Raw genomic sequence first — 11,799 nt, forward strand, 5'->3', positions numbered from 1 at the left:
TTCTGTTCTCTCGAATACGTTAAAAGGCCACAGATAATATTACGAACATTTTGTTCATTTCCAAATTATTTTAAAATCTGAATCCAATGAAGTGTTGTTGAAAAGCATAGCTTTAGGAAATTAGCACAGATTTGACACTTTCTGTCGCTAGAGGCGATAGTGAGGCCATTGCTTGCAGCGTGGCTTGCATACGAACTAGAGCGGCAGCCCACCGTGTCAAAAACGAGAGAGCTCCTGCGCTGACGCGCCGCCGGTAGCGCTGCCTTCGACTGGAAAGACTGGGCAACTGCTACACGCCGAATCTGTCTTATTTTTCGGCCAAAGCGATAATATATTTTATTGTGTCGTATATAAAAATATAACAGTCATGCATCTTCTGGCTTGCATAATACACAACAGCAAAAACTGAACTGCACTGCACCCCCCGCGTCACTGCTGCTCTCTGCAGCGACCTCAGGTGGAGTTCTCCGCTGCTACGGCCGCTGCCGCACCCCGCTATGGCCAACCATTGCTTTTAGTACGCTCTTGGCGAATCTCAGCGGTAGAAATTGGCCTTGCGAGCGGCTGTGATGCGGTGTGAGAAAAAAATTGCTGTTTGCCTGTATTCGATGATTCATTACGTATGCCTGTTGTGTGTGACGCCTCTTTAGTGCGCTGCGGATGCGAAGAGCGTGCTACCCAGCGACACAACTCATCCTGTCATCAGACGCTGAATAAAAGCTGTGAAGGTGGTGGCGCGCGTATCTGCGTAGTATTTGTTTACGTCGCGCACTTCAAGGTTTTGTGGACTGGTTTTGTCACTAACGTCGGTCGCCGTTGTATACCGCAGTGACGTCGCAATAATATTGTTCGGGCAGATGAGGGATCCTGTTTGTAATAATGGAAGCGGACTTATAACAGAGAAAGGTGTTACGGTTGTGAAGTACGCAGTGCTTGCGTGCTGGAAATTAAAAACTCTTTATTGCACTGGGTCTAGAGCAGCGACCGTTTGTCGATCCCGGATGTGTTTGACACATTGATGCTGAGCTTTATCACCGATGAAAGGACGGCCAAGCCAAACACCTGTGATGCGATGTTGTTGCAGTAGGACGTGCTACAAGCACCGTTTCGTCGTCGTGCTCCGTGTTTGACGCCTTGCAAGCAGGTGTGACGCGCCGTCAGCGTTGTGCTATGTCTTACGTGGTTGCAACAGGCTATAGTGTTGTGCAATCTTGGTATGCGAGCGAAGAAATCGGCGGCTGTCGCCATGTTGCGTGTCCTTCGCAGAGGTGCTTAGATTAATCAGCGATGACGTCCGTTTTGCCTGTTATATTTCGATGGTCAACATGTAGATGTCTGTCAGCAGTCAGCACAGCCGCGCAGCATAGCTGTAGCCGGCAGGGATGTTGGGAGTGGCCCACCCATAGCGCGTACGGCACGCCGGGAGCGTGACCAATGGTTTTGATTGACAGGTGAACTCGGAGCTAAACTCGTGAACGGTGAAGTGCCCCGAATTCATCTCGGGACTGTCATGGCGGTAGCAGCAGCCTGGGTCATCGCTTTCTCTGAGGGCAAATGTCAGTACGGCCGGCTGGATCCGTTTACTGCCATGGCCGACGACGAATTCCAGCGATACTTTCGCCTCTCCAAAACATCGGTACGATGGTTGTGTAAAGAGTTAGGCGACGACCCGCGCCTGCGGAGAGTGCGTACCGGGCCTCAGTCGCTTTCGTTTGAAGAGCAAGTCCTCTGCGCCCTCCGGTTGTTCGCGACCGGGAGCTTCCAGGGGAGCGTCGGCGCCGACCGCTTTATTTGGACGCCACCAAAGCACTGTGAGCCGCTGTGTGAGGGACGTCTTCGACGCGCTTATCGACGCGGATGTGCAGAAGCGGTGGCTCGCTTTCCCCACGACTGCGGCCGAGCGTGCGTATGTTAAAGGTGCACTGAAGAGGAATCTGAACTTGTCTTTTTGCCGCGCGAACTCGATCTACACGTTCCGAGCTTTCTTCGAATCTGCGATTTACTGCCCTGTGTGGCCGATTTCCCCAATTAAATCGAATTAACGTCCGGCTCCCGCCTTTTTTTTTAATTCTGCCTCGTACGGTGGGCGGAGTCGACCAACGCGTGGAGCGCCTTTCACCCAGTCCCGTGGCGGCTTGCCGCTCTGCCATCGGCGGAGTAATACGTAGTAATTGAAATATACCTGCGCTTAAAAGACACGGACTGAAAGAACGAGACACACACACAACGCTACACAATACGTAGTAGTCCGTAGTAGCAAATAGTCCGCGCGTATTTTTATTTCTTCGGGTTTATTTTGCGGCTATATTATCTGCGAATGAAACTATTTATTCATGGAAACCTAAAAAACAAAATAAAGCGAAAGCAAAGCCTCCACGGGACTGGGTGAAAGGCGCTCCACGCGTTGGTCGACTCCGCCCACCGTACGAGGCAGAATTAAAAAAAAAAGGCGGGAGCCGGACGTTAATTCGTTTTAATTGGCGAAATCGGCCACACAGGGCAATAAGTTACTGTTTGTAAGAATGCTAGGAACGTGTGGATCGAGTTCCCGCGGCAAAAAGACATGTTCAGAATCCTCTTCAGTGCACCTTTAAGGAGCGTTTACTTCTGCGCGGCGGCATCACAGACCTCGTGGGATGCGTCGACGGGACCTACATTGGCGTAAAGGTTTGGTTTGTTAGGGTTTAACGTCCCGAAGCAACTCAGGCTATGAGGGACACTGTAGTGAAGGGCTCCGGAAATTTCGACCACCTGGGGTTCTTTAACGTGCACTGACATCGCACAGTACACGCGCCTCTAGAATATCGCCTCCATCGAAATTTAGCCGCCGCGGCCGGGATCGAACCCGCGTCTTTCGGGTCAGCGGCCGAGCGCCGTATAACCACTGAGCCACCGCTGCGGGTACTACATTGGCGAAAACGCCCCTTCGAAGTCCAGCCCTGACGTGGTGAAGGCTTATTATTTCACGAGGAATGCACATTATGTATTGAACACAATGGTTGTATGAATGCTCTGTTTTTGCTTTCATGCATGTCACGGTTAATGGAATGTTCTCCCATTTATTAGTGATAGTGGTCCGTGTACTGTGAAGTGTCAGTGGATGTTAAGGAACCCCATATGGTTGAAGTTTTTGGCAGCCCTTCACCATGGCATGCCTGATCGCTTGAGTTACTTTGGGGCATTAAACCTCAAAAACCGCTTCCGTTTATCAGTAACTGAGCAGTTTTACACACAGCGTAGATAATTTTTTGTTTTATCTCATGAGTGTGCACGTAATAGGTGCATGGATTTTTCCAGCTATTTCTTGCATGCATTTTAATGGGTTTTTAAACGGTAGCATTTGTGTCACTTGGCAGATTGCATACTTATGCAATATTCATAATCGCAAGTCGCAATAAATGTTTCACTTTGGCTGAAGTGGAAAAGCTCCTGCCGGAAGCACTGGCGTCTGTAAGCCAGGAAAACTGGCAAAACTGTTGTGTTCATGTGGAGCAAGTTGAGGCTGAAAGCATGGCAACGCGATATGATGGTTGAGGCTGAAATTGGCCGGTTGTCTTCAGCATTTCTGACTCGTTCAACACCTCCTCTAATGAGTCGAGCACCGATTCCAGTGATGAAGATTTGAGTGGCATCGAGGAACTTGTCTGACTTCGAATTTATGTGTAATACACATGCTACCGAGGAAAGAGAGAGGACTCATCGGTTTGCTATGATCACCTTTGTGTGTGTGTGGGTGGAAATCTGAAATATGTGTGCATGTGGGTGTGTGTGTTGATCAGTCTACCGAGGAAATTGTAACATTTCCATCAAATCATTGCATCATTGCAATTCGTTGCTTCAAATTGTATCGGGCAGTAACTTGTAGTGTAGGTGGTGAGGTGGTCGTGTTAATAGTGTCTGTATAGAAGTAGAATTTGTAAGGGAGGGCAAATAGTACTTTTCCAATTAGAATACGTATACTGGTACACGTCGTCAATGTGTGCAGTTTTTAGAATATTAACTGCAGAAAAATACGGTGGAGCTTAATGAAGCGTTGTGTCAATTATTCAGAAAGTACCTAAAAATTTGAGAGCAAACTGGATTCATTTAAAATAATTTTGAACATATACTGTTTGATTCGTTCGACTAACTGAACAGAAATTTATTCAATTATGCTGTCCAAAAGTTCGAACATTCACAAACCCCTAGGCATTGGCCTCATTTTGTGTGTGAGGGTTGGGAAGGGTATGTATGGGTTCTGATCTTCATGTCCTGAAAAGGAATTCCTGGTTTGGTGTTGTCTTGCATTACTGTCAATCTCTAGTCGTTTTGACATGTTATGCAGTGCCAGTGTTGAGGTAGCCAGTACTGTATGTTTTGTCCTTAATTTTTCGGAGGTGTAAATGATTTCAAGCTGGCTCTTGCTCAGTTGAGTGTGAATTTGTTTCGAGTCACGTCTTTGTTAGTACATTGGTCAGGTTTTCGTTTTATCAAATAGTGTTGTTCGATGGCTCCACATTTTTTTTTTCAGTTTTGGAGCACTTGACTGATTGTGTGTTGGTGTACATCCACTGCACGTGTCCTTTAATTTGTATGCACTGTGATCCATGCCACTGGCTGTTTCCGGAATAAACCATTTCTCGCAAACACTGCGGGGTCAGCATTCTTTATTGTCCTGTCTCATTTATTGTTGGCTGTTTCGAAATATTTTTTCCTAGCGTTGTACAACTTTTTCTGCATTCTTACTTGACGCTCCCAGAGCTGGGAACTATGTGTACCTAGCTGCATGAAAATCCTGCCTGAGCAGCCACTGCTCTTCTAGGAGAGCAGGGAAATCGAGCCAAGCTGACTCTTGAGGCAGTACTATTTTTTGTCACTGTGGGAATCAATACTATGTTCAAAATTTAACACTTAACACGGGAAAACAGGCCATATCGAGGTGGTGTATGCATGGTGTATGGTGTATGCGGTATGCATCAAATGAACAGATGCATGCTGTTCATTTCAGAATTCGATTCTGAACAAAACGAGTTTTCTTATTCAAGTCACGCGAAATTCAACTTGCGATGAAAAAAAAATTGTGCGAAAAAAAAGTTCAACCATGCGGAATTTGAACCCACGCACTCCCATTGCCTGTCGACCCTCCGCAGCGACGCGTTAGACCGCACGGCCACAAAACAGCGCGGACGGATACACCTCTCTTTATTTTTCTTTGCGGACTACTTCCGTAGCCTTCACAGCGTTGTACATGATGTAGCGTTGGTAGCGTTCCCTCGCGGTACAAAGCAAAATTTAATAACGCATGAATCACTCTAAACCGCTTTAAATCCAAATCTTGCACACTATAAAATGCTTATAAAGGTGTACTAAGTGCATTATAAAATTCAACAAACCTCGTTTGTCTAATTGCGCACGCAATGCACTCGGTGGAGCGACACACAAATGAAAAGTGCACCGGCGGTTGGCTCACGTGACCCGTTCTTTGTAGACCGCCCAAGAAGCCGATGAGGTGGCGCCGACGTGATGATAAAGCACGGAATATATCCAGATAACCCAATGAAGCTGGGGGCGTGACGAGGGTGGGATGTTCTCTTGCTACCATTAGTTTACTCATCTGAGGGCGTCGCCAGAGCTCGGGAAGATTCCGAGTTTCAGCAAACTCGGGCCTTCCAGCATAGCGCCCCAGCTGTGAAAAAAAGTAATATGCTACAATTTAAAAATTATAAGTATAAAAAAGAGACGATAGAAAATATGTGTCAGTTTCGCACACTCCGCACGAGGCTAGGTTCAGCCATGACAGCAGTTGTAGAGCGCACGGCATGTGCGATTTCTCATCGTGTTCCGTGGGAACGTTGTGTTTGAAAAACCTCGACACAGAATTAATTATTCCCTTATTATTGCTGGCGAGATTGTTCAAAAGTTTTTTCCTTGATGGAGCTGAAGGAAGACAGTTTGCTTGCTTTTACTACTCGGCGAAGTGGACCCGTCAGTACGAATTAGGACTACAAGTCGTTTTCACCGGCTGGAATTGTTACCTTTCCTGGTGCGTACTCAGTCTCAGTTTACTCATTGAAGTGTATGTTATGCTATTTTTGCGTTCGCAATGAAAAATTCTAACGCATTTATCGGCACGTTATATTTTTACGCTCACTCGTTTGGCTGTTTTGCCAAACTCGCTGTGTATTGAGTGAGTGAGTGAAAAACATTTATTGCTCCAGAAATCACGTTTTAGCGGTGGGCCGATGTCTTCATGTCTTCGGCCTCTTCACAAGGTCGGCGCCCCTATTCCAGGGCACCGCTGAGTCTTGCTGCTGCGCAGGCGTGCTGCACCAGTGCCCTTTGGGCCGTGAGCTCGCTGCTGGTCAGCAGGCCCTCCCATTGTTCCGCACTCGGGTCATTTAGCTTGTGAAATGCTCTGTTACGTTCGCATTCCCATGTGATGTGATATAGCGTGGGGGTTGCTCCGCACCACGGACATGTGTCCCTGTATTGTGTAGGGGACATCTTGTGAAGTATGTATAAATTTTGGAAAGTCCCTGCTTGCAGTCTCCGCCAACAGACCGCCCCGTGCTGTGTTAATGATGTGTGGGGTGGTGGGTATTTGAATCTCCGCCCTCTGCGGTTGTTTAATATTGTAACAGTTGTTACACTGAAAAGGAACTGCAGCGGCTGAACGAGGGCACCAGAGAAACGGAGCTACACTTCAGCGTCGTCTACTTCTAGCGGCTGCGATCTCTTTCTTCTTCTAAGTTCCAATCCTCGTGTCACTGCCCCCTCTTCAGGAGCATCGCCCCGATGCGGTGTTACCGTCAGACCGAATAGCAGGGAGAAAGTGTTCGAGAGTTACACCACGAGCCTGACATCACGGAATATGACTGCATGCAGCCGGAAAGTCACTCGGGGGGTCGCTCGTAGTACGGCTTCATTCGCACCACATGCACAACGTCGCTGCGCTTGCCGTTGTGCGATGAACGAGCTGGCGAGGCTGGTGCAACTTCGTACGTTACGTCGCTGAGGCGGCGGACAACAAGGTAAGGGCCGAAGTAGCGGCGCAGTAACTTTTCGGACAGCCCGCGGCGACGAACGGGCGTCCAAACCCACACATAGTCGCCTGGGTTGTAGGTAACGTGGCGGCGTCCAAGGTTGTAGCGGTCAGCATCGATCTGCTGCTGACGATGAATGCGGTGTCTGGCCAGTTGCCGCGCTTCTTCCGCGCGCTGAACATAGGTGGCGACGTCGACATCAAGTTCACTCTCACTGTCAGGGGGGTCCACGGGTAGCATAGCATCCAGGGGGGTGGTAACCTGTCGACCGAAGACTAATTCGAACGGAGTGATCTGCGTCGTCTCTTGCTGCGCGGTATTATACGCAAATGTTGCGTATGGGAGAATTTCGTCCCATGTCTTGTGCTCGATATCAATATACGTGGAAAGCATGTCGGTCAAGGTCCTGTTGAGGCGTTCCACCAAGCCATTTGTCTGCGGGTGGTAGGCTGTTGTACGTCTATGGCTGGTGTGCGTGAGCTTGAGTACAGCCTGAGTGAAGCGGGCCATAAATGCAGCTCCACGGTCAGTGATGATAGCTGCAGGAGCGCCATGACGCAGGACGATGTTGTGGACAAAGAAGTCGGCGACCTCAGCAGCAGTACCGTTTGCAAGTGACGTGGTCTCAGCGTATCGGGTCAAATAATCTGTCGCGACCGCAATCCACCGTTTTCCTCTGGTCGACTTCGGAAAAGGGCCGAGGAGGTCTGTGCCAATTTGCTGAAAAGGGGTCTTTGGTGGTGCTATGGGCTGCAGAAAGCCGGCTGGCTTCAGAGGAGGAGATTTGCGCCGTTGGCAATCCCGGCATGTTGTTGCGTACCTACGGCCGCATAGGTCGCGCCGCGCTCCGGCTCCTCCAGAGCGCGACCCCACCAAAAGTCACACACAGCATTTACTGGGTGCCAGGACACACCGACATAGCCGGGAACGAACGCGCCGACGAGGTAGCTCGAGGGTATACGAGCCGAGCTTCCTCCCAATCGGACGATCTACCCGACCGAGTCAGCCCTACGTACTCAGACATTCTCAACTACTATAAGGGGGTACGGATCCGCTATCCGCCGCCTCATCCTGATCTAAATCAACTAGAGGCAGTGTATTGGCGAAGATTGCAGACAGGAACATTCCCAAACCTGCATATCCTTAGCAAGATTTACCCGACGCAATATCGGGACACTTGCCCGTGGTGTGGTAGCAAACCATCGTTGTACCACATCACGTGGGAATGCAGTAAAAACGACAACTTTCGCAAAGACCCGAGTGCAGAACAGTGGGAGAGCCGGCTCTCCAGCGGCGATCTGGGTTGCCAACAAGGTCTTATCCAGCACGCCCAACGAGCAGCGAAGCTCAGCGGAGCCCTGGAATAGGGGCACCGACCCTGTGAGAAGAAGGAAGATGGACCTCTTCTTTCTCGTCTGCTACTAGCACCTTTCTAGAGCAATTAAAGTCTTACCTACCTACCTACCTACCTATCCTACCTACGCACGGATGGTAGTAAATTGGGCCAGTAATACTTAAGCCGAATCTTTGCCAGTTTGCGACTAACCCTAAGTGGCCGGCGGATGGTTCATCATGACAAGCGCTTATGATTTCGGAGCGTAACTGGGATGGGACAACAAGCAGAAACGTCTCCTTGTTGCTGTCAAAGTTGCGCTTGTAGAGGACTCCACGCCGCAGAATGAAGGACTGTAGTCCGCGGCGAAACACACGAGGTACATGAGAATTCAAACCCTCCAGATACTTAACTAATGGCGCCAACTCAGAATCTGCTCGTTGAAGCTGCGCCATACGGGAGATGCTAATGGCACAAAGAATAGGGCAATCTTCGGTGACGTCTTGCGTAGCCGGTTCCACGGGCGCTCGTGATAAACAGTCCGCGTCTTGGTGCTGCCGACCTGATTTATAGACAACCGTAACGTCGTACTCCTGTAAACGGAGGCTCCATCTGGCCAACCGGCCAGAAGGGTCTTGAATGCTGGCTAGCCAGCATAGCGAGTGATGATCGCTGACAACACGAAACGGTCGGCCGTAGATGTAAGGTCGAAACTTACTCAGAGCCCAGATGACGGCAAGGCACTCTTTTTCGGTCGTCGAATAGTTCCGTTCCGATCGAGAAAGGGTGCGGCTCGCGTAGGCGATTACTCGCTCTGCGCCGTCCTGCCACTGTACGAAGATCGCTCCGAGGCCGACATTGCTGGCGTCAGTGTGGACATCAGTCGCTGCATTCTCGTCAAAATGAGCTAGTATGGGTGGACTTTGAAGGCGGCAGCGGAGTTCCTCGAAGGCTGCGTCTTGGGCACTTCCCCATACGAAGGGTGTCTCATCTCGAGTCAAGGCAGTCAATGGCTCAGCTAGACGAGAAAAATCTTTAACAAAGCGGCGGTAATACGAGCAGAGGCCCAAAAAACGTCGGAGGGCCTTCTTGTCGGTTGGGCGTGGAAAACTGAAGACGGTGGAAGTCTTGTCGGGGTCTGGAAGAACACCTTGTGCGCTGACAACATGTCCTAAGAAACGGAGCTCCTCGAAGGCGAAATGGCATTTCTCTGGCTTGATCGTTAGTTGTGCAGACTGGAGAGCTTGAAGGACAATGCGCAATCGCTGCAAGTGTTGTTCGAAGCTAGACGAAAAGATGACCACGTCGTCCAGGTACACAAGGCACGACTGCCACTTCAAACCAGCTAAAACAGTGTCCATCACGCGTTGAAATGTGGCCGGAGCGGAGCAAAGTCCAAACGGGAGCACCTTAAATTCGTACAGACCGTCGGGTGTCACGAAAGCCGTTTTCTCGCGGTCTCGCTCGTCCACCTCGATCTGCCAATATCCGCTTTTCAGATCTAAGGAAGAGAAGAACCTGGCGTCCCGGAGTCGGTCAAGGGCATCATCGATCCTCGGGAGTGGGTATACGTCCTTTTTGGTAACATTGTTCAGTTTCCTGTAATCAACACAGAATCGCAACGTGTTGTCTTTCTTTTTCACCAGGACCACCGGCGACGCCCACGGACTTGTTGACGGCTGTATAACGTCGTCTGCAAGCATTTCAGCGACTTGCGTTCTAATAGCTTCGCGCTCTTTAGGCGAAACGCGGTATGGACGCTGACAAACTGGTGGCGTGGCCGAATCAGTGACAATGCGATGCTTGGCTACCGGCGTACGTCCGACCTTGGAGCTCGCCGCGAAGCAATCTTTAAAATCAAGTAGCAGCGACGACAGAAGGTTCTTCTGATGAGGTGACAACTCCGGGTTGATTTTAACCTTCTGAAGGGCGTTACTTGGTGCGGCATCGTCGTGAAGATTCACCTGTACGGGCACAGATTCGGCAACCTATCCACGTCGTCGAGGAAGGCGACGGCCGTTCCCTTGGCGAGGTGCTGAATTTCGTTCGTGAAATTCGTCAGAAAAACTGTTGCACAGCCGTCATTCAGTTCAACACGCGGCGCGATAGCCACACCCTTCTCGAGCAACAGCGAAGGGTGACTGTCCGCAATACCTTCGTAGTCGTTAAACGAGTCGTTCCTCACTAACACCAGCACACTGGACCGTGGTGGCAGCATTACGTCGTCTTCGACTATACGCAGAGCGTTGACTCCTGGGCCTTCAGTGTCACTGTGCGCCACGGCTTGCTTCGTCGAAAATGTGACTCGCGCCTGGTGTAGATCGATCACAGCACTGTTTGCCTGTAGAAAGTCGAGGCCCAGGATCAAATCCCTCGAACACTCGCTCAAGACGACGAATTCACCCACGTAGACGAAACCGCGGATGCCGAATCGGGCTGTGCACCTTCCGGCCGGGCTAATGAGGTGACCTCCAGCCGTGCGAATGCTAGGGCCTAACCATGGGGTCAAAACATTGCTCAATTCCTGGGCGAGGGTGTGGCTCATCACTGAATAGTCAGCCCCAGTATCAAGTAAAGCGATGGTGTCAGTTCCGTCAATCGTCACACACAAATCAGAAGTAGCGGGTCGGATGCTGTCGCTACTCTGCCCCGGTGAGGAATCAGCGTATCGCGGTATATCGGCGGCGGAGGATCTTCAGTTTTCCCGACAGCAGCGGCCTTGCCTCCGGAGACCGCTGGAATTAGTTTTCCCGACGTGGACTGGGAGAACGCCGCTCAGGGTAGCCGGCGTCTCGGCGAGGGCTTGGGGAACGGTAACGCAGCGGAGATGACGACCTAGGATCGTAGCGACCGTATGTCCCAGGCCTCTGACGGGCCGACAGATGAGCTTCAATTTCGAATGGTCGTTCGCCATTCCGGGGGCAAGGGCTAACATTGTCGAAGGCCCCTTTGATGTCCAGGGCCATGATAATGTTTTCGCCAGTTCTAGGTGCCGTGTCTATGATCTCTTCCTTGATCTGCAGCAGGACGTCTTGCGTCGACAGGTTCGCCCGGAAGCCGAACATGCTGTGCGGGTACTGTTCTTCGTCCTCCAGGTATTGTTGGATTCGCCTGGTGACGATTCTCTCGTACAATTTGCCAAGGCACGACGTGAGAGAAATGGGTCTCAGGTTCTCAATCTGAAGCTTCTTGCCGGGTTTGGGTATCATAACCACGACAGCGTGCTTCCACTCCTTCGGCACCACTCCCTCTGCCCACAGCGTGTTGAGGTACGCCGTGAGCTGGTCGATCGCCTCGTCGCTGAGGTTACGGATCAAGGCTTTCTTGATCTTGTCTGCGCCGGCTGCTGTATTTCTTGTTGTCGCGCTTATCGCCGCCTGGACTTCCTCTCTTGTGATCGGCCTGTCCATTGCGGGATTGTTCCTCGTTGGCGTTGCATAACCC

This window comes from Amblyomma mixtum, chromosome 4, assembly GCF_055824585.1.
Source record: "Amblyomma mixtum isolate Tamu chromosome 4, ASM5582458v1, whole genome shotgun sequence".
Taxonomy (NCBI): domain Eukaryota; kingdom Metazoa; phylum Arthropoda; class Arachnida; order Ixodida; family Ixodidae; genus Amblyomma; species Amblyomma mixtum.